This window comes from Pelodiscus sinensis, chromosome 3 (assembly GCF_052426305.1).
Source record: "Pelodiscus sinensis isolate ZL-2025 chromosome 3, ASM5242630v1, whole genome shotgun sequence".
In the NCBI taxonomy this organism is placed as follows: Eukaryota; Metazoa; Chordata; order Testudines; family Trionychidae; genus Pelodiscus; species Pelodiscus sinensis.
In genome coordinates, this window is record NC_143054.1 from 97,289,797 (window position 1) to 97,313,586 (window position 23,790).

Sequence of the window (23,790 nt, forward strand, 5' to 3'; positions counted from 1 at the left end):
CTTCTGTCCATCTGTGAAAATTGATTTACTGCTACAGGGAGCTGTATTGTTTAGGGAACCTGTTTTGAAGAAAGGTATGATAAATTATAACAGCCAATAAGTTCTTCAATTTAGTTTCTAGGGTCTGGTTAACAGCAAGCAGCAGTGTCCAATTACATGTTTCTTTTCTTAGATTGCTCACTATTTTATATAATACATTTCAGCTGAATGACTTTTAACTGTCTCAGCACCTTTTTTTGCCACTGTGATTTTTGTCTTCTAAACTAAATTAATATGCTAAAAAGGTATAGCAATAACTTCTTTAATTCTTGGCTTAAATATTAATTTTGCAAGAATTTTTTGAGAGAATTTTTAAGCAAGAATTATTTGGTTGCAATTGTTCAAGGCTTAGAAATATGTTTATATGGGACATGATTTCCTGAATTAAGTAGCATCAACCCTGTAGATTATAGTCTCCACGTGACCTTACATTATTTCCCCAAAACTAAATTTATGTATATAGAGAAAGTAATTACAGCTGTTAAAGAAATACAAAAGGCAAATGACTTCATAAATGTATGTTGAACAAGATTTAATAACTGGTCCAGGCATTTTGTAAAATGAGCAAGCAAATAAGAGAATACGGTATATCCTGATTATAATTTATAGCTATGCTAATACTGTATAACCTGTTATTTCTTTATCTTCTACTGCTTTCTTTCCTTCCTCAGCACATAAATACATGTAAATTTAATAAGAATTAATACGGTCTTTGGGTTGCTTGAAAATGGCAAGCTGAAAAAAATTAACATTGTTTAAAATATACAGTTTGGAATTTCAGAATAAATGCTTCTTTATTTGTAATTGTAATTGCACTATGATATATTTTAATTAAAACAATAATAGTATTGTTATGCTACATTTGTATATACTGTCATGTATATACAAACTAACTAACAAAACAATAATGGATAAAGCCTAATAGAAAAATACATTCCCATAGAACCTTAGCAGGAATTTTTTAATTCATGTATCACCGCCCATGTTCCATATGATCTCTGTTAAAGTAATATTTAAGAATTAGCTTAAAGTTGTACTTCTAAGAAATACAGTATAGTTTATAAGAAAACTCTAAGACAGTGTCCTGAAATATGAGAATTTGAAAAACTCTATTATACAATCACTTTTTTTCAAAGGATTCATTTAATTCTTTTAAAAGGCATTGATTAAAAGTAGCATATTCAAATAGTTTATATAGAATTGAAACCAAAACATCAATAAAATTTCAAAATGATGGAATTCGGAAAAAAAAACTATCTCTGGCAATTAAATCTATCTTGAAATCAAAAGTGTAGAATGCAAACAATTTTAAAATGTCTTTTATGCTCTATGATTACCTATTCTCTGTATTCTTGTATGTATTTGAATGTTTTGTATTCACATAGAATTTTGATATATAAAAGTTTGCTTTTTAATCAAATGAAAAAAGATAGAAGGTTTTGTTACAGCTTTAAAAATCAGTCTGATTTTTTTTTAAGTTGCAGAAGTAGTTATATTGTTATACCAGGTAAGCTCTGCATTCAATTAGAGTCAGGACTGGGGAGCAAATATACATTATGCTGAATGTTCAAAACGTTAGCTCCGCTAAAGCACAATTTAACTTGATTGATACTTCAGTTTTAAAGCAAATAAGAGCTAATTTTTGCCCGTGGCAAAAAATCTTTGAAGTTTCATGCTTGTGATGAAGCTGGATTAGTTAAGTGGTAGAATTCTGGCTTGGATTGGTGACCCTGTTGTGCTTGGCAGGTTGTGATAAATGGGAGAATCTTTCTTAACCTTGTGGCCAAAACATTCCAACATCTCATGTAGAAAAAAAAGATGTGGATGTCTTTTCAAGTTAAGTTGAGAAGGAGTCTCTTTTTTCTGATTAAGGGATGAGTATGAGTGCAGACTGTGTTTATTTTCTAAAGTACTCAGTTACGCTTGAGAACACTGTGGAAACAACTAATGCATATAAATGGCCACATACTTTTATCATTGTTACATATTCAGTGGTCAAGCTGTCAGAAACACATCCTTTAACATTAAACTGTATCGTTTTTGTTTTACACATTTTCACGTTCATAATCCTAGTTGTTCTTATACTTGCAAAATGGCAGTAGTTTGCTTTAATGCTAATTGCATTTATAAAATAGTTCAAAATAAAGTGTAAGGATTCCTGATGTAAAATAATTGCCTTTTCATTAAACAATATGTGGTAGAATTGAAAATATGAACAAAATAGAACAAACACCATAAAGTAATTACAGTTGGAAAGTTTGTCAGTAGAGCACTTTTGAAGGATATATACTTTTGGCATGAAAATATCTGTCCAAAGTGTTAAACCTGGACATATTAGTGTAAATCAACAAACCAGTTAAATTTCCAAACCTAAAAAAAGAGAGTAAGAGAAATACTTACGTATGAGCTGAAACATGATCTATCAAAGCATCTTGTGGTTCTTTCTGTGGTATTTTAAGTGCTATATTACCTCAGATGTAGTCCCTGTTGACTAATAATGAAAAGTATACCATTAGTTGATGCTCTGAGATTTACTTACATATTTCATACTGTAAATACAGATATTAGTGCTGGTGTCAAAGAGCTATCCCACATTTTAAAAAACCCCACAGTGGTAATAATTTCTTAACTATGACATTATTTTGCTATATTACTTCAATATAAATGCACAAAAATAAATAATAAAATAAGCAAACGATCTGCCCTATTTTAGCGTGTTCCATGTCAGCGAGAGTTGGTTGTGTATCCCACTGTGCATAATTAAGAGGAATCTATATGATATTTATATTTTTTATATAAATGTAAATTGTAAATAACGTAAATGTTCCCGCAGCATGAGATTGGTGCCTATCCACTGAATGATTAACATCTTAAGTCAAATTACAAAATACAAATAAAATATATACCTTGTAGCATTTAAAACCTACAATTTAAAATCTATAATATATATACCTTATAATATTTAATATCTGCAACATATCATAGGCTTATGTATGTGTGTATTTATTGGAGAATACTTTTCAACCTCCATTCCGGTGAGTCTTTGGGCATTGTTGTTAAAGGGAAAATTATTCAGAGTATTTTGATTAATTAAGCACTCTCAAATATTTTTCAAAAATAATTTATTTCCCACAATCTGTGATAGAATAGTATAACACACACTATTTGTCCTTGCACTAGATCTATTTCTCCTATGAGTTTTTAATTATTAAAGTTTAGTGTGACTATTAGTGAATGTACTTTTTTATGAGTAAGGATATGTGTATGGCTTAAGAAAGGAGTTATATTATGTTACTTAGATATAAGTTTATTCAGCAATGGATTTTTAATATATTTACTGGGAATAGTTTGACATTTTCAGTTATCTGACATAGTTTATTTATTTGACAACAGGTGTAAGAAATTGTTATAATACTAAACAAATTAGTGTCATTAGAGGGTAAGAACAGAAATATATCAAACCGAAGGAAAAGGACAGCTGTATACTTCTTTTGCACTGTCAATGTACTTGGTAATTTTCTAGATGGAATATAATACGTGAATATTTATTACTTTCTCATACCTGTACCACTTCCATATTTTCCCCTGTGCTGAACTCCATTGATTGTTAATATAGCCTTCATATAAATTTTAAGTGTTTTATAGAAATGTTTTTGTTGTTCTCCAAATATGTAAATACTGTACAGCATCCATTTCAGACAACACTCAGAAAAATAGGAAATTCCAAAGTTATGAATTTAAAAAAAATGTTGTCTCCTCCAAACTCCTCCATATCAAAGGGGCTGAATGCCCACAATTCCCATTAAGTGGTGTCTAAAAATTAAGTTTGGGCCAATAGTGTACAAAGGAGTGTATGTTAATAGGTCAATACTTCTAATCCTACAGCAGGTCCTATACCTGTATCAAATTTGTACTGTTCTGTTGCTCTACTTTGTCCTCCTTCAGATCCCTTCTTAGTGCTTACTTCTTCCAGGATGCCTATAGAATTCTGCCAACTGATAGTGGTGAGCCAAACTGTGTGCATATTACATAATCATATTACTCTTCCCTCATCTCCACTCTTCTCAGCCTATTCATTTACTTTGTCCACCTGTTGCATCTTGGCCTTAACTCAGGCCTTGATCCTGCAAACACTTATATACATGCTTAACTTTGTCTTCGTTGAGACAGTTCACACTGTACAATGAGACTACTCACAGTGCATATAGTAACACAAGTTTATAAAATGTTGCAGGATTGCATCCCATCGTTGACTGTTCTCTGGGATAGGGACTGTCTTCATGTGTGTACAACACCAGCACAGTGTGGCCTCAGTCGCACGCTACTGTCACTCATCTGCTACCCTTATTATTAGTAAGTTGAACAGTTAATTGTATCCATGAACTAATTAACCAAAATTTGGATGGGATGGAATAAATTCCAGCCCAGGCAATTAATAAGCCTAGCAGAATAAATATCAAAGGGCTCAGATTCACAAAGGGTCTAGCTTCTCCTGGTGCCCCTCCCTCAACCATAAACTAAACTCTAAATTCACTAGATACTTAAATTTCTGCCTCTGAGCATGCAAACTGCTGTCTCAGGCAGGTGTCTGGACACCTATCTCATGCCTGAGGTTACTAGACTACAAAGATAAGTTGGAAAAACATAAACAAATTGTGTCTCTTTTTCCGCTTTTCTGTTGAAAGAGGCTTTTCCAAAATTTGGCATGTCTACACAGTTCCAAATTTCAGAAAAACCCACTTGTTCGACACATCCCTTCTTCCTCTTAGAACGAGGTTTACAGGGATGATGAAAGAGTGCATCCCCTTTTCCAAACATTTTTTCTGAAAAGCGGACGTGTTCCTTGGACGCAGCATTGCTTTTGCTTTTCTTGTGGTATCCCGGAAAAGCGCTGCAGTCTAGGAGTAGCCTAAGACTCAGTGTAATCCTTTAAGCAAGTGAAGATGGGCAGGGCAACACTTATTTAAGGGGGCCAATCCATTAGTTGAACTTAGAGCAAGTCTATGCCACACACAATGGCCAAAAGAGAGTGGTGCAGATATGGTCACCTTTTCTCAAAAAAATATGTATTGGAATTAAAAAAGTTTCAAAGAAAGGCAATGAAAATGATTAACTGTATAGAATGGCCACCATATGAGAAGAAAATAATAAGACTACAACTTTTTAGTTTGGAAAATTGCCAACTAAGGGTATATAATAGAGGTCTATAACTCATGACTGGTGTGGAGAAAATAAATGAGGAAAAGTTATTTACTCTTTTTCCCATAACACAAGAACTGGGAGTAACCAAATGAAATTAATAGGCAGCAGGATTAAAACAAACAAAAGGAAATACTTCTTCACAATGCACACAGTCAACCTGTGAATTTCCCTGCTAGAGGCCTTCCCTAGGAAGGCCAAGACTTTAACATAGTTTAACATAGTTCGGAAAAGAGCGACTGGCTGAACCTCACTCATCCAGGACTCTCTGGTCTGGCAACAGCTGTGATCTGGAAGGACTACAGATGTTGCTGAACCAGAGAGCCCCAGCCAGAGGGGTTTCCAGCAGCTGGGGTCAGTTGGTCTGGCAGGCCAGCAGCCTGGCAGCTGCGGGGCTTGTGGCCCAGAGTGGAGCCCTGCCTGGGGCAGGCAGCCCCAGACAGCAGCGCGGAGCAGAGTCCCGCTAGAGGCGGGGAGCCCTGCCAGCAATCCACAAGGTCATTGGTCATGAGTGAGGCCCCACTGGAGGGCTGGCAGCCAGAGTAGAGCCCCCGCAGAGTGTAGGCAGCCTTCTGGGTACGGTCAGTGGAGCCTGGTAGGCAGGCCAGGATCAGACATGCTTGCTGGAGTTGATGGGCCCGGAGGTGAGCCCCAGAAGCCTGACCTCTCCTGGCCTAGCAAACTCTCCTGCTCAGGTCCTGAGGTTGTTGGACCACGGGGGGGTCCAACCTGTAGATAAATTCATGGAGGATAGGTTTTTCAGTGGCTGTTAGCCAGGATGGGCAATAGGGATGTTAGTGTGTAATTGAGTAGTCATGAAACTATCAAATTTTTGTGGTTACAAGACTATTTGATAGTTTCCAGATGTGTAGTGGACAGCTAGTGTGCTCCGGACCCCGCCCCTGGGGAGCCCCATGCCATCCCACATTTCTGCCTCTCTGTCAGGGCAAAGCAGGGGTGGGGGGGGAGGGGAAGGAGGTCCAGGCTTGCTGCAGACAGAAGCTTCTCTGTGGGATGTTGACTCCTCCCAGTACCGACACCTGCCTGCCCCTACCCTGCTGTCGCTGTAGGAGGCAGCGTTTTCAGGGGAGATGGGTCTGTAGAACCTGCATGTATGGAGCTGTGTGTATCAGCTCCACCTGTCCCCCTCACCCTCCGCACTGCTGCCTTTCTATTAGAGGTAGCAACGCGGTAGTGGTGAGGTAGGGGCAAGTGGATCCCCATAGGCACTGGCTCCCGTTTCCCCACCCTTGCTGCCTCTGATACAGAGGCAGCAAGGTAGAGGGAATGCATGTAGTCGACAAGATTAACTGATAAGCCCAGGCTTATTAGTTAATTGTGCAGTTGTCTACACGTTGACATCCCTAATGGGGAGGGATGGTGTCCCTAGCATCTGTCAGGGCTGGGAATGAACCACAGGTTATGTATCACTTCAAGATTTTCTGTTCACTTTATTCACCCAAGGGCCCTGGCATTGGCCACTGTCGGGAGTAGTGCTGTTGAAATGAGATTTTTTTTTACTCATTAAGTAGTCGATAGAATTTTTATGGAATATTCAATTAATTGATAGGGGAAGGCAGCTGACTAAGTCCCGGTTTGCACTGGAACCAAACCTGGCCACAATTCTGCAATTTAAATCATGGCAGGAGCCAGGGAGCAGGCTGCCCAGCTCCTACTGCAGGGGTGAGTAATAATTTTTTGCCAGGGGCCACTTCAGACATTTTTTAAGTAACCATGGGCTGCAGTGGAAGGGGCGGGGCCAGGATACTTTGTTGGCCCCACCCTCAAACCATGATTGGTTTGGGGATGGGGGAGTGTGTGAAGTCTTTGTCCCCCCTACCCAAGATGTTTCCCCTACACGCCCATGCCCCTGGTGGTGTGAAGAGACTTCACGTGCTCCCCTTTCTTCCCCCAGGACAATCAGAGCATGGGGGCTGGGGAGTGCGCAAAGTCTTCTCCCACCCTGCCAGGAGTGTGTGGTGCTTCTAAGCACTGCACTCACTGAGCAGGGCAGAGGAAATTTCAAGCGCAAAGTCTCCTCCTGCCCTGCCAGAAGCGCATGGTGCTTCTAAGCGCTGAGCTCTGTTGGCAGGGGGAAGGAAACTTTGTGCGCTTCACCCTCTCCCCGGCCTTAGCTGGCCTGGGGGTAGGGAAGTGGCAGGGCCTCCGTGGGCCAGATCAACCCACTTATCAGGCCGGATCTGGCCCACAGAGGCCATTTCGCTCACTCCTGTCCTACTGCCTTTTAAATTGCAGAGCTGCACCGGGGTTTGGTCCTGGCACAAGCTGGGACTGAGCCTGGCAGCCAGCCCAGCCAGCAGCTTCCCCTGTCCGCGTGGACTCCTATTGCATAGTTGGGACCCCCTCAGGTAGGAGCTGCTGTGGTGAAGCAGTACCTATTCACAATGGCTGACAGCGGACGGGGCTGCTTTGCAGTAGTAGCCCCTACTTTGGGGGCCCCAATTCCCTGCTGGGACCCCCCCCCGTGGACAGGAGCTGCTGCCTCCCCCAAACCCTTGCACTGCTGCTTCTGATAGAGGCAGCAGCATGGGGGTTTGCAAGTGGCACCCCGGAGATGCTGCTGGGGAGGAACCAGCTTTTTAAGCCAGCTCCCCCAGCACCAGCTCCTGTTTCCCTCTGCCACATGCTACCTCTGATATAGAAGAAGTAAGGGGGGCGGGGATGGGAAATGCGGGTAGACTTATTGGTAGTCGACTAATTGACTATTCTTTTACACCCCTAGTTGGAAGTCAAAATACTGGCTAGATGGACCTTTGGTCTGACCCAGTATGTCTGTCCTATGTTCTTATGAGTTTCCTAACCACTTGGCTCAAAGTTATAAGGACTTACAAGTTTGCTTGGTTCTGTTCTTGTAAGAACTAGTTTGGGCGTTTAAACCACCATGTTCCAGGAAATGGACTGCTAGCTGCACATCAAAAGCAGAAATCAGAGCCTTCTACCGGCCCAGTGTTAATGCCTAAAAGTACACAGCTGAGCAAAAGTCGAATTAATCTACTCAACTTCAGCTACGTCAATTTCGTAGCTGAAGTCGAAATAGCTTGGTTTTTGATGCTGTTTATGCAGCAGGAAGCTGAAAGATGAACACTTTTCCTTTGACCTCCCTTACTCCTAGTAAAATGAGGGTTACAGGAGTCAGAGTAGGAAGTCCTCCATCTTGACATTATTTTGAAACAGTAGCTTGCTGCGTAGACATGCATTTTATTTCAAAATAATGTTAGTTATCTTGAAATAATGCTGCTGTGTAGATGTATCCTAACATTGTGAAAGGAATGGGACTTAAGAAACACTCCTCCTCTCTGCATCTCTCATTGGCTATTTTAGCCAGCTTCCTGACTCAGTTTCCTGGCTTTTTTGGATCCTATTCTTAGGAGCTTGTTTCTCTTCATTCTGTGTATAGGAAGACTACATACCTGTTTGGATTCCAGTGATTTTTTTCAGAGCACCTACAAGTTGAATGTTGTGGCTCTAGGCCAGGAATTTTCCTGTTTCATTTGGAGGAGGGAAGGGAAGGCTTTGTTGTTTCTCTGTTCCTGGAGATAGAAGGTAGCTCTCAGGAAGGTTCAGCAATCAAGGCTCTTCAATTCAAGGTCTGAATTAAGTTGGCAAAAAATTTCTGTTGTGACTGACGGAGGATTCAGCATGGCCTTCTTTTTGTATGAGCCAGGTGCATGTGTCATTCTTGGTTGATCCCACAAACTGATACCAAATGAACATAGTATACCTTATGGTACTGTACTGTAATGCATTAATTTAACAAAATGCACAGAAGTAATTTTTGTGTTACTACCCCTCATGGTCTATTGGTTATATCTAGTTTGCTAGCCCTGTGATATTTCTATGGGGCTGGTGTGAGATCTGTGAGAGAATGGGATTATGGGATTGATTTCCTGGGTCCTGAGAGTATTTATTCATTACTCAGAGAAAGGTTAGATGACTGGAAAAATCTTTGCCATCAACCAAATAAGGAGATTTGGGAGCAGGTAAGGCGTAAAACAACATATGCACAAAATTAATGTCAGGGATGTCCCCAGATGCATTAGCTCAGTGGTCTCCAACCTTTTTAACCACATGATCACTTTTTCCATTTAGGTGCAATGTAAGATCTACCTCTAACCTAAATGCCCTTGCCCCACATCCTTCCCAGCCCTTCTCTTAGGCACCGCCCCTGCTCCACCCCTTCTCCTAGGCCTCACCCTGCTCACTCTATCCCCCTTCCTCTCCCATCCTCCCTCACTTTCACCAGGCTGGGGTAAGGATTTGGGATGCAGGCTCTGGTCTTGGGCCAAGGGTTTGGAGGGTAAGAGGGGCTCTGGGCTTAGCCCAGGGGGAGGGGAGGTTGGGGTCCAGGAGGGGTTTCAGGATGCAAGCCTTGGGAAGGAGTTTGGGTGCAGGGAGACTCACGTCTGGGGCAGGAGGTTGGGTGTAAGAGAAGGTTCAGGAAGCAGGCTCTGGCTGGGCACCATTTAACTGAGACGTCTTCCTGGTGGAGGAGCAGTGGGGTTAAGGCAGGCTTACTCCAGCCCTGGCTCTGCACCCACTCCTGAAAGCATCTGACATGTATTGCAATGGCTCCATGGTGCCATGTGCTCAGGCACTGAGCCCACAGCTCACACTGGCCATGGTTCCCCATTACTGGTCCATGGGAGCTGCAGGAGTGGTGTCCAAGGACAGCATGCGAAGACTTCCTGCACTCCCTTTCTCTGGGACTGCAAGGACATGACAGTCACTTCTAAGAGCAGCAATTACCTTAGAGATAATTACTGCAGCCACAGACAGGTTAGGCATTTTAGAACTCACTACTCAAAGAATTACATTTAAGCATAAGAGAGAAATGAAAATTATGAAATGCACAAACCAGTCAAAAACCAAACAACATACTTTGCAAGCAGTAAAAGAAGTAACAACCACCCACGTATGTGTTGTCAGGAGATGAGAGACATCTCATCTCCTGACAACACATACGTGGGTGGTTGTTTGGAGTTTGTGAGAATGAGCGGCACACAGTGTGTGAAAGTGACAGAGATTAGCATTGCCATCCCCTCCATCCCCTTCTGTCTGTGTGGAGGTAGGGTACAGAAGTGGGGGGAGGAGGGACACTTGCTCTTTTCTCTCCCACATCCTGCACAACAAGCAGGACGCTCCCAGGGGGAGCAGCTCCAAGGCAGAGGGCAGAGGCAGCATGACAGTGGATGGAGGGGCAACTGAAGTGCCAGAGCTTGATAGCTTCCTGGCTAATCAGTCAGGATCACCTGTCAGATGGTCCAAGATCTACCGGTAGATCCCAATCTACTTGTTGCCGACCACGGCATTAGCTATTTCTCAGCAGACCTCAGACTCCTATAAAGTCCAGAGAATGACTTGAGCAGTTCCCTGACTTCTCTTTGCTTTAATTTGCAAATTTGTTTACAAATGTCGCGTAAATTGCTAGTTTCGTCCCCTGGAGGCTAGTTCAATTTGCCTCAAGAAGAGAGTCACACTTTCAGGCTGGGTCCAACTCTATTTTATTGTTTGCAAACAAGGTCAGCAAAGGAGCTCAGTGCTCAAAGCAAGGTCGACCTTGAGCATCCCCTGAGCTGAAACTTTTATGGATTCTACATTCCTTCTGGCCATCGTGTCGCAACGTGATTGGTCACTGCAAGTTTACTCAGTTCCCTGGCAGAAAGTTTAGCAGCTTCTAAGACATGCGCAATCAGCTAAATGATACGTGCTGTTTCGAGCTTAAGCAATGGAGGGGAAGAAGCACACTTAGTTTTTACTACACAAAGAAGGGAAAAAAAGAAAACTTTCATGCTGAAAGGGGAACAGGAAATGTTTTGGTGCTGCTGTCTACTTAACCCCACCCTTTCCTATCTCCAACTCCATTCTCAGACACACAAGTCCTGTTCCCATAGCCTGAACTGCAGCATTCTTGTTTCTCTTATCCATACAACTTCTGATGTTTTCATAACTTTTGAAGTGCTTCGTGCAAGATTTCATATGTCAGAGTCAATTTCTGAAATCCACTTTCATGCTTGCATTTGAAGTCAAAGGGGCATGATTTCAGCCAAAAGTTTGACAAGGTTCTTCAGAGTTGGGTATATTCAAAATGATATACATTTTTTAGTACAGTAATTAACAATTGTCAGCTTTTACTTGCTGAAACAATATTCTGTAAGAAAATGGGATGGATTGTATATGGTAGGTGTGCAGCAGGAAAACAGTTACTTTATGAGCTGAGCTAAATGAGTAAATTAGCATGAGAGATTCAAATGACCTATAATATTACATAATATTGCCTTTAGGTTCAGGCTTCACTGACTTTTCAGCATAACTAATTCCCTTTTTCTTTTGAGTAATTTTGGTAGCTAGTATAAAATATAAAACCTGATGCTAGTTCCCTAACCCATTTTTTGTCATCAATTCTGTCAATTATATTGAAGTATAAAATTGCATGATCATCTACATTAGAAACTAGCCTTGTAATTATAAGTTGATTGAATCAGTGTGTGACTGTGGATGATCTGATGTAATTGTTTTAATAATTGATAAATATGTCTTCACTGTTCTTGGTGTTCACTCTCAAAGTTAATCTCATATAAAGCAAATTTATTCTGGACCTTCTATGTAGTTAAAGAATAAAACTTTTTCAGAATTGGTGAGATATTGTAAAACTATTTTTAGACTCCAATTCTATTAAAATAAAGGATGTCCAGCTTCTGTATTCTGAAAAATTGTGAAAAATTAATTTTCTGCTTTCGTGATCTTGAAACAACAGTAATATCAAGTTTGTTGGGCTTATTTTTTTAACTGAATTTGGCTCTTGGGTCATTGCCTATGCAGAAGCAAACTCTAAATAATTTGGTATTATCAGCTAATTAATTGCACCAATTATAAGAAATTTCAAGTACATTTCAGCAACGATTTACTGTGACGTTTAAGAATTTGGTGTTGTAAGGGATTTTTTTTCCAGGGTGTTCCATGTGTGAACCATGTATTTTTGTTCTTATGCAAGCTTCATTCATTTTTGCTTTTAAGTTTTATATAGCTGAAACAGTATTTCAACTGTAATTCACCAGAAAACTAGTATATAAGAATGGCCTTACTAGGTCATACCACTGGATTAGCCCAGTATGCTGTCTTCTACCAGTGTACAGTGCCAGATGTTTCCAGAGGAAATGAACAGCGTAATTACTAGGTGACTGCCCCCGGTCACCGGTCTCATATTCTGGCAATCGGAGATTTAGAGACACTCAGAGAATGGGGTGGCATCCCTGACCACCTTAGCTTATAACCATTGATGAACCTGTCCTCCATGAACTTACCTAATTCTTCTTTGAGCTCACTTATACTTCCGTCCTTCACAAACCCCCTGGAATCAAGTTCTATAGGTTGACTCTGCATTGTGTGAACAAGTACTTCCTCGGTTCTATTCCCTTTTACTCATCTCTCTTCTGAGCTGAACAGATCTGGTCTTTTTAATCTCTCCTAATATGGAAGCTGTTCTAGATCATAAATCACATTAGTTGCCCTTCCCTGTATCTTTTTCAATTCTAATTTATCATTTTTGAGGTGAGGTGAGCAGAACTGCACATAATGTGTGTGGGTATACAGATTTTTTAGATTTTTTGACTGCTGTTGCACATTAAGCAGATGGTTTTTAGAGGGCTATCCACAATGACTCTAAGATCTCTTTGAGTGGTAACAGGTAATTTAAAACCCATGCTCTTTTATGTACAGTTGGGATTATGTTTTCCAATGTGCATTACTGTGCATTTATCTACATTGAATTTCATCTACCATTTTGTTGCACAGTCATCTAATTTTGTGAGATTCCTTTGTAACTCCATGCAAACTCCTTTGGATTTAATTATTTTGAGCAATACTGTGTCATCTGCAAATTTTGCCACCTTGGTATTTACCTCCTTTTATAGATGTTATAGATGATTTTATGAATATGTTGAACAGCAAATGTCCCAATTCAGACTCTTGGATGACCCCATTATTTATCTGAGACAATTAACCCTTTATTTCTACTCTTTGTTTTCTATCCTTTAACCAGTTACTAATCCATGAGAGGACTTTGCCTCTTATCCCATCCTAACAAAAAGCCTTTGGCAAGGGACCTTTATCAAAGGCCTTCTGAAAGTCCCTGGATCATCCTTGTCCACATATTTATTAACTCCTTGAAGAATTCTAATAGATTACGGTGAGCTGATTTCCCTTTACAGAAGCCATGTTTACTCTTCCCCGACATGTTATGTTCATGTGTATGTCTAATGATTCTATTCTTTACTATAGTTTTAACTAAATTTGCCTGGTGCCACCTATGGAGACTCCAACATTACATTACCTGTCTTCCAGTCATATGGGTTAGAAGTTGATTTTAGTGACAGGTTATATACCATAGCTAGTAACTCTGCATTTAATATGTGAGTTCCTTCAGAACGATTGGGTGAATACCATCGGGTCCTGGAGACTTATTATTGTTAAATATCAGTTTGTTCCAAAACCACCTCTACTGATGCATCGGACTGGGATAATTCCTCAAATTTACAGTGACTAGAAATTTTACCTCTGCAGCCCATCCTGTGGTGGCAATATGGGGATAGTTGAAATATCCCATTAATATTGGTTTTTCTGTTTGTGTAGCTTCTGTAATCTCCCTTAGCATTCCACAGTCATTGTCACCATTCTGTTCAGGTAGTCAGTAGTATATTCCTATGTTATACTCTTATTCACATATAGAATTTCTATCTATAGAGATATTATGGTACAGATCCATTTAAGATTTTTACTGTATTTGCCTCCATGCTTTTCTTCATATATAGTCTCAGAGAGGTAGTGTTGTATCATGCAAGCAAGGTAGTAACAAACTTCAACAGGGCTGTTATTTACCAAAGGTGAAACCTCTTTACAAAGCTGCTGCTGCTCCCCTCTGTAGCTCTCACTCAGGCCTGGCCCATCTCTTCCCCCCTCCTTCCCGTTTCCTGTGCTTCCAGATTCCCAACAGCCAGTGCTCCCAGTTCTAATAATTACAAGCAGGTAGCTGTGTTAGTCTGTAACTTTAAAAATAATGAGTAGTCCTATGGCATCATAGACACTAATACAAAAAAATATAGTACAGGTTGGACCTCCCTGGTTGGGCACCCTTGGGACCTGAGTGGTCCCAAACAAGAGATTTTGATGGATCCGGAGATGTCATTTCTGGCCCCCTTACCTCTAGTTCCCCATCCCAACTCTGATCCTTTGGCATGGGACCTTTATCAAAGGCCTTCTGAAAGTCCAACTACAGCTCCCACTTACCACCAGCTGCACTGTCCTGCCACAGCAGCCCATGGTCCCAGCGCTGGGGCACTCAGTTCCACCGGGGGAAACTACGGCTCCACTGATGGTGCTCCAGGCCTCACCAACCCTGCCATAGTAGCACTGACCCTGCCAACCCATGGTACTACCTAGTCCCCCTGCAGCAAATCCCTGTCCCTCCACTGGTACGATAGCACCAGCATTGCCATCCAGCCTGCAGTCTCCATGGCAGACCATTGCTCAGACACGAGTGTTCCTGACCCTGCCAGCTCTACTGAGAGAGTCCTGCCAAGGCTCCTGGTCCTGCCAGCCCTGCTGCAGCAGCCTGCAGTCCTGCCACCAGTGCTCCTGGCCTCACCACAGCAGACTGCTGCCCTGCCAAAAACCACTGGTATTCTGGCTGCCCTGCCGCCAGCTCAGCTGGGCTCCTGTAGCAGGGATCCCTGCCACTGGCCTCCCTGCAGCAAACCTGGCTGGGTTTCTGGCCCCACTAGCCTCATGCTTTTCACCAGGTCTCTCTGGTCCAGCAACATCCGTGGTCCTGCTGGGTCCGTGGATTAGGGAGTTCCAGTTGAGAGAGGTTCAAATTGTATTATGAGCTTTTGTGGACAAAACCCATTTCTGCAGATGAGAGGTGTCACTCTCGCACAAGTGTAACTTTCTCTGTTAGTTCTATTTTTTTGTACTTTGCTATTACATTGTCCCATTGATTTCCATCATTCACCCAAGTTTCTGTGATGCCATGATGCCAATTATATCAATATGCTCATTTTTATACTAGGTACTCATGTAAGGATGTTAGGTAGCAGATAATTGGCTAATTGTGTAGACAACACAATCTGTATTGACTCCGGGTATGTCTACACTACAGCACTAATTCGAACTAACTTAATTCGAATTAGTTAATTCGAACTAAGCTAATTCGAACTAGTGCATCTAGACCTAAAAACTAGTTCGAATTAGCATTTTTCTAATTCGAACTAGCATATCCACACTGAGTGGACCCTGAACCGAGGTTAAGGCTGGCCGGAAGCAGTGCAGGCAGGGCATCAGATTAGGACTTAGAGCATGGAGCTGCTGTCTCAGGCTAGCCGAGGGCTGTGCTTAAAGGGACCCGACCCCCACCCTGGGAAGACAGTTCTCAGGGGTTCCCCGCTCGCTTGTCTAACTTGATGAGGGATAGCAAAGCAGTCCTGGCTTGGAGTGCCCTGAATGCCTACACTCGGCACATCACAGCACTCGGCCATCAGCCCGGCTGCACTTGCCGAAGGCTGCCATCCGGGAGCGGGGGGTCAATCGGGGGGCTGCAGGAGAGCTTCCACCCCGAGGAGCCACCCCAGTCCTCCCCATCAGGGGCTCGTACCCCATGCCTCCCTCACCTCCTTCCACTTACCCCTCCCTAGCCCCCCTTCCTGATGTACAAAATAAAGGACACGTGTGTTCAAAAATAGAAACTCTCTTTATTTAACAAAACTCGGGGTGGGGGAGGGGGATTAACCTCTGGGGAGACTGGAAAGAGGAGATGGGAGAGGGGAAGAGAGAGGGCGGGAGAGGGGAGGGCAACTAAAATGATCAGGGGTTGGGAACAGGTCCCATATGAAGAGAGGCTAAAGAGACTGGGACTTTTCAGCTTAGAAAAGAGGAGACTGAGGGGGGATATGATAGAGGTCTATAAAAGCATGAGTGGTATGGAGAGGGTGCATAAAGAAAAGTTCTTCATTAGTTCCCATAATAGAAGGACTAGAGGACACCAAATGGAATGAATGGGTAGCAGGCTTCAAACTAATAAAAGAAAGTTCTTCTTCACAAAGCAAAGAGTCAACCTGTGGAACTCCTTGCTGCAGGAGGCTGTGAAGGCTAGAACTAGAACAGAGTTTAAAGAGAAGTGAGATCAAGTCATGGAGGTTGGGTCCATGGAGTGCTATTAGCCAGGGGGTAGAAATGGTGTCCCTGGCCTCTGTTTGTGGAAGGCTGGAGATGGATGGCACGAGACAAATGGCTTGGTCATTGTCTTCGGTCCATCCCCTCCAGGGTACCTAGGATTGGCCGCTGTTGGCAGATAAGCTACTGGGCTAGATGGACCTTTGGTCTGACCCACTATGGCCATTCTTATGTTCTAAGCTCAGGGCTCAGGGTTGGGGGTCTCACTGGACCACCCTGATTTTCTTGCAAACCTGCTCCTGTGTGGCCAGGCTGGCAGCTATCCTGCCCTAGATGGCCACTTTCCTGTGCCTACTGCGGACGTCATGGATGAGGTCCACGATCTCCGCACTAGACTAGCCGGGCGCCTGCCTTTTGCGGCCCTGGGTAGGCTCCTGGGAGCCGCCAGCCTGGTCCCGGGAAGAGGGGGAGGGCTGGGTGGCATCGGGTGGCTGGCTCGTGCCGTGCCAGGTGCAGCGTCTGCTGGCTGGGTGCTGGCAGGCTTGCATGTGGCACGGGCACCGTAGCCAGCCCGTGCCCCTTTAAGGGCTCCAGGGCCGGGAGTGGGGCAGAAGAGTTTCCCTGGTGGTGCCCAGAGTGGCCACCAGGGAAAGCTGGGGAGGGCTAGCCTCCCACTAGTTCGAATCAAGTGGCCACACAGCCCTTAATTCGAACTACTTAATTCGAACTAGGCCTTAGTCCTTGTAGAATGAGGTTTACCTAGTTCGAAGTAAGCGTTCCGCTAGTTCAAATTAAGTTCGAACTAGCGGTTTGCATGTGTAGCGCCTATTAAAGTTAATTCGAACTAACAGCTGTTAGTTCGAATTAACTTTGTAGTGTAGACATACCCTACGTGATTAGTTGATAAGGGGAAGTGCTCAGTCCCAGCTCGCACTGGGTCCAGAAGCTACCCCCCCTCTGTGGTTCTCAGTTTAAATATAGGAGGAGCTGGGCATGCAGGCTGCCGGGCTCCTACTACATTTAAACTGCAGAGCCGCAATAGGGTAGGTCCTGGACCTGGTGCAAGCTGGGACTGAGCAAGCCTGGCTCAGACTTGGCTCATGCTGGGTCCAGGAGCTACCCCCGCTGCGGCTCTGCATTTTAAATGTAGTAAGAGCCAGGCCAGCTCTTGCTACATTTGAAATGCAGAGCCGCATCAGTCCCGGACCTGGCAGGAGCCAGGACTGCTCAATCCTGGCTTGCACTAGATCTGGGAGCTATGCATTTATGTTTATATGGAACCCATCCTTTCTGTATAGGTACCTCGTTTCCTAAAGGTTCCCCAGTTCCTAATAAACCTCAATCTTTCCTCACTGTACTATTGTCCCATTCACACATCAAGACCCTACAGTTCTGCCAGTCTAAACGGTTGTGCTTTTAGAATTGGAATCTCTTCAGTGAATGCTACCTTGAAGGTTCTGAACGTCAGTCTCTTCCCCCTAACAACCTAAAGTTGATCTCCAGGCCCTCTTTTCTACATATACAACTGTCAGCTTCTCTAGAGCACTTCACATACATCTATCTGAATGTCTTGAGAAGTCTGCAACCTTCACACCCAGCAGCCAATTCATCATGCAGCTGTCCTGGTCATCACAGACCCAGCTATCTATATTTTTAATAATCAAATCCCCCATTACTTTACCTATCTCTTCCTAATAATGGGTTCCTGTCTGTGGGAGAGGTAACTTCTTTGTAAGCAGATACCATGACAACTGGAAGGAAGGTCCCAAATTGGGATCATTGTCCTCGTGCTTCGTATCTTAATGACACATTTACTTTATTAATCTAAATTTGAAAAGCATATTCTAAACAGAAAAACATTATCAGAGGACTGTTAACCTTATGAATTGTTTATTCAAACTAGATCTTGTGTGCTTTCCATGGGCCAAGAAGTTATCAATTGCTTTGATTAATTTATTTATATTATGGTAGTACATGGAGGTCCTGCCAAAATTAAGGGCTGGTTTTGGGTGTCCAACTTGAAACACATTCTCATTTTTCAGAGTACTTAGGATTTGTAAACCATTTCATATGTTTGAAATACAGACCCCATCCCACTTTCAGTTGCAGCATTGAACTGAGAACGTCTGCAAATCTAGCCTCATGAGTCTCATTTTGAGCATCCAGAAAATAAGTTACACAACAGTTAGTGGCCAACTGTTAACATTTTGCTTTAAGTGAGTTGCCCAGTATCACAAAGAAACTCTGTGACAGAGATGAGGGTAAAATGAAATTATCCTGGACAGCTTGGCATTTCTTTCTCTTTCTGCAGTCTGTGCCTTATTGATTATATACCTTCCCAGTTATGTAGCAAATAGTATCTTAATTCATTATACATCCTTTATTCTTTCATATAATTTAGTTCATCCTGTGCCCTGAATGAAGTAGCAGATATTTGGAAAAAATAGTATGTGAGCATATTTAATAAATACAGGCAGTCCCCGACTTACGCGGATCCGACTTATGTCGGATCCGCACTTACGAACGGGGCTTTCTCGCCCCGGAGGTCAAGGTGGCGGATTGCTACCTGTGAGCTCCGGGGTGAGAGAGCCCCGTTCGTAAGCTGCTTCGGTGCCCCTGGTCCGCTGGAGACCGTCTCCAGCAGACCAGGGGCACCGGGCGGGTTCCCGCGCTTCTGAGATTGTGCCAGAGCAAAGCCTCAGAAGCGCGGGAACCTGCCGCGGCTGCGGCTTCAGTCCCGGTGCCTGTGGTCTGCTGGGGACGGTCCCCAGCAGACCACAGGCACCGGGACTGAAGCCGCAGCCGCGGCGGGTCCCGCGCCTCTGAGGCTTTGCCAGAGCAAAGCCTCAGAGGCGCGGCACCCCGCTGCCGCTACGGCTCTACTCCCCGTGTCCCTGGTTTGCTGGGGGGGGGGCGCAGCTAGTGTGCCCCCAGCAGACCAGGCTTTTGTTTTGGACCCTAGGGCAGAGCAGCTGGGGCGCTGCCGATTGGTCCTGCAGCGCCGCTCTGGGCACTACTGGACCAACCCGGCAGCACCCCAGCTGCTCTGCCCCACGTCCTGATTCAGCCGCTGCTGGTCAGTTTCAGCAGCGGCTGAATAAGGACGCCTGGGGCAGAGCAGATGGGGTGCTGCTGGGTTGGTCCAGTAGCACCGAGGAGCGGCGCTACTGGAGCAACCCAGCAGCACCCCAGCTGCTCTGCCCCAGGCGTCTCCAAGTCAGCTTCTGCTGAAACTGACCAGCGCTGACTACAGGAAGCCCGAGGCAGAGTTGTTCTGCCCCGGGCTTCCTGGAATCAGGTGCTGATCAGTTTCAGCAGCAGCTGACTTGGGGACGCCTGGGGTTCTTAAGTTGATTCTGTATGTAAGTCAGAACTGGCAGTCAGTTTCAGCAGCCACTGAATCTGGACGCCAGTTCCGACTTACATACAGATTCAACTTAAGAACAAACCTACAGTCCCTATCTTGTACGTAACCCGGGGACTGCCTGTAATGCATGATACAGGCATCCTTAATTCTTGTATTTCTCTACGAGTGCTTGACTTTGCAACCTTAAATGTTCTTTCAATATAGTTTTTCATATAATTTCCTGATTTAAAAAAAAAGACTCACAAAAAACAAACGTCTTGATACAAGAGAGATCCTGTCGTGTATTGAACCCCAACTTGGTGCATGAGCAGGTCTGGGTGTTGAAATCTGCAGCACACATACAATGGATAGCAATAGTAGCCTTTGGCCAGTCACCATTGGGAACCATCCACTGGGGCGAGCGTGAGACGTGTACTTTGTCAGTCTTTCAAGCTTGTGGGCAGCAAAGAAATACAGAAGCTTGGGACATTCAGTTCCAGGTTTTAGAAAGGCGCCTACGCCCATACTCCTTTTCTATTCACATCCACCCCATCAGGTGTAGATAAAAAGCAGTTTTAAAAAAAATCAAGTAAATGAGATCTTTTAAAATGTAATTGTAAAGTTCATTTACAATAAACTTATGTAAAATTAAATTTGAAATTGATAATCTATAGTAAAGGCTAACGTTATAATCTATTCAAATATTTAAATTAAATGAAAAAAAATAAGATGTATCTATTTCCTGCAAAGTTTTAAAGAAAGACAAACCACTGAACTGGTGGAAGTGAATGGCTACTAATCTGAAACCAAAATGTATCTCTGTGCTAAACCAGCCATTATGAGCAGTAACCTGTTCTCCAGGTACATAGAGAATGTTTTCTTCATTTTAGTTTATTCAGTTAATTCAATTTAATGACTAATTCATTCAAAGTTAAGAAATCAATTTGGAGTCAAAAAAGCAGAAAAGCGTCCAGTCTATGAATAAAAATTGGGGGTGAGAGGATGGGCTCTACTATGTCTAAAACATTGAAGAACATGGTCACTAGAAATAGTCATGTCAGTTCACTAACTACAGGTATTTTTTTTGTTTAATCAGTTTTGATTAACTTTTTTTCTCTTATGCATTTAGGACATTTAAATAGTTTTATTTATTAAAATTGAGTGCTGTTTTATGCATTTAATTTAATTTCTATCCAAACAGAGCTTGCTATAAACCACAAATTAATTGCTATCTAGTAAACAAATGCATCAATCACCATTTTCAGCCATAGTAAAAATGTAAAGATTAAGAAACTGAATAAATATAATATGCTCAAATAAATATGCATAGATGGAGTGTATCCTGGTTATTAAAAAGAAGCACCAAATTTAATCTAAATACTATATTTAGTTGTAAATCAACATGTTTTAATGGATACTAGCCACTAAGTATCATCCTAATTCAAAAAAGGAACCAAGAAGCACAAATACAAAACAATATTAAAACTGATAATTTAAATCAAGGTTCCCTGCTTGCTGTTTTAAATGATTATTCCAATAGGTAATTTAAATCATTTGGATTTAAGTCAATCCACTCTGTCCCCCCACTTCCTGCCACCACCATACTTCTGCTTCTTCCTACCCACTAACCCTGTCCCCCCCTGCTCTGCTCCTATCTGAACCCATGTCCTGGCTTCTCAGCTCCTACCCCCCTCCCTATTCCATTTGCCAACTGTCTGACAACGGCTACTTTTGCTCCTGTATGCCCCCATTTATCCAGCTCTCTGGCTCCCTCTCTGTCTGAACCCATATACCCCTCTTTGCCCTACCCTCTAGCACCTCTTTTCCTCTCTGTTCTTATTTTCCCTCTGTTTCCCCCTTCCCTACTTCCAAAGTTCCCTCTGAATCAAACTGATTTCTCCTCTTCTTCCATGCTTTCTGAGTTTGTATAGACTATAGAGGCAGTTTTGAGAAGTGTCTCCTTGCTCTCAGTCCCTGTGCCTGGCACCAATAAAGAAACCAGTAAGTGGAATTGCAGGAAAAGTTCTGATCAGCCCCTGCAGCTTTTGAGGTGGAATATGATCAATGCAGGTGGAATTTTCAGAGGATTTATGGTCCGCTTCTAACAAGCCTGCTGATCATGTGCAAAGCAATTTTTTTCAGAAGCTTAAATTGCTCAAATTTAGGCAGATTTTCACAAAAATGGCAAAAGGCTCATCCCATCGCTGGCACCAGGGCCAACCCTCTGCCAAATTTTAAATACCTGCTCCAAAGCATGGAGATTCTAGACGGCTTCTCAGAAAACAATTATAAGATTTTTTTTTTTTATCATGAACAACATATTTTCATATGTACTGGAATTAGGAGTGTGGCGGGTATTGTAGCACTGTCTGACTTGAAGTAGTTTTCATTTTATATAGGAGACTTACAGTTTGGTTCAGTGGCTCTTAGCACCCCCTCTCCCCACACACACACACCCGCACACTATACAAATTGTCTGGCTAGTGGTGCAGCAGTGCTAATGCAGGCTTAGTGCCTGCCCTGGCTCTACATGGCTACTGGAAGAAGCTGGCATTTCCATCCATTTCCAAGGCACAGAAACTTCCACAACCTGCCCCCACTCTGAGCCCCGTCTCCATAATACCCACACCCAATGGGAGCTGCGGGGTGGCACCTGTTGATGAGGGAAGCATGCAGAGCCTTATGGCTGCCCCTGCCCCTCAAACTTGAGGGGATGGAAGTTGACCATTTCTGGGAGCTGCCTGAGGTAAGTGCTGCCCAGAGCCTGCACCCCTCACTCCAACCTCCTACCCCGAGCCCGAAGCCTCTTCCCACGCTCTGAATCCTTTATTTCTGGTCTCACCCCTGAAGGTACTCCCAGCCAGAGCCCTTGCCCTCTCCTTCTTCCACACTCCAACCTCCTGCCACAGCCCAGTGAAAATCAGTAAGCAAAGCAAGGGTGGGTTAGAGCATTGTTTCTCAACCAGTGGTACAACTACCCTTAGGGGTACTCAAAAGAAGTCTGGGAGGTATGTCAACACAACTTAAATTTGGAGAAAATGGAATTTTTGTGTTTACAGCGCTTTATTATTTTTGTATTTTCTACACCCACAATTTCATTCCCCCCCTCCCCAGCTACAATTAAGTCGTTTAAACAAATGTGTTGCAATGGTAGGAAAAAAATGTGTGCCTGAAAACTGTAGGTACTGGGGGTAGGTACCTTATATTTTTTTTAAAAAAGGGGTACTTTATAAACAAAGATTGAGAAACACTGGGTTACGGCAAGCATAAGGAGGAGGGAGGGTGGAGTAAGCAGGGGCAGGACAGGGCAGGGCCATGGGGAAGAGGCAGGAAAACTCTGTTCAGGTTTTTTTAACCAGAAAGTTGGCAACCTTGCTGCTGTCATCCTAATACCAGTTTTGTGCAGAAGTGAAAGTGAGCTAATGTGAGCCAGGATGGTGCCCTGGTAAGAATTGGCTGCTAGTACTGACCCACACACAGTCGATGTTAAAGCATTCACTGCCCCTTTTGCATCCTGCCTGTGACAGGGGATCCTGCCTGGCCAAGACGCTATCAAGTGCTGGCACTTCAGCTGCCCCTCCCCCTCTGCTGCTCATCTCCTGCCCTTTGCCTTGGAGTTGGGCCTCCTGCTTGCTGTGCAGAGAAGGGAGAGGAGGATGCTTTTGTCAGGGTACCCCCTCTCCCACCCTGTATTCTATCTCCACAGAATGGAGGGCAGCTATACAACAGGGCTTGGGATGGAGGGAGTTTGCTGGCTTCTGTTGAGAGTGCTGCAGGGCCAGGGCAAGGGTGACCCTGCCTTAGCTCCACCATCCAGGAGCCACTTGAAGTAAACAGTGTCCAGCTGGATCCAGCTCCGAACCCCTGCCCCAGTCATGTACTCCTCCTCTTACATCCCTGCCCCAGCCCTGAGCTCTCCTAGATCCAAACTCCCTTACAGAGCCTGTACCCTGAACCCCCTCTTGCACCTCAACTCCCTGTCCCAGGCTCAGCTCAGAAACCTCTCTCACTTCAAATCCCTG

The 23,790-nt window shown here is 43.5% G+C and overlaps 1 protein-coding gene across 21 annotated transcripts in view; it reads left to right on the top strand.

Annotated features, from left to right (window-relative positions):
* The window catches only part of EYA4 (EYA transcriptional coactivator and phosphatase 4), a 218,536-nt gene that overhangs the window by 89,181 nt on the left and 105,565 nt on the right, over positions 1 to 23,790 (top strand). Inside the window, exon 2 of one of the 21 annotated variants that reach the window (XM_075924214.2) lies at positions 13,298 to 13,444. The exons of the other annotated variants lie outside the window; for them this stretch is intronic. The gene's annotated coding sequence lies outside the window, so the exon portion shown is untranslated. The remainder of the gene's footprint in view (positions 1 to 13,297; positions 13,445 to 23,790) is intronic. 21 annotated transcript variants of the gene reach the window in all.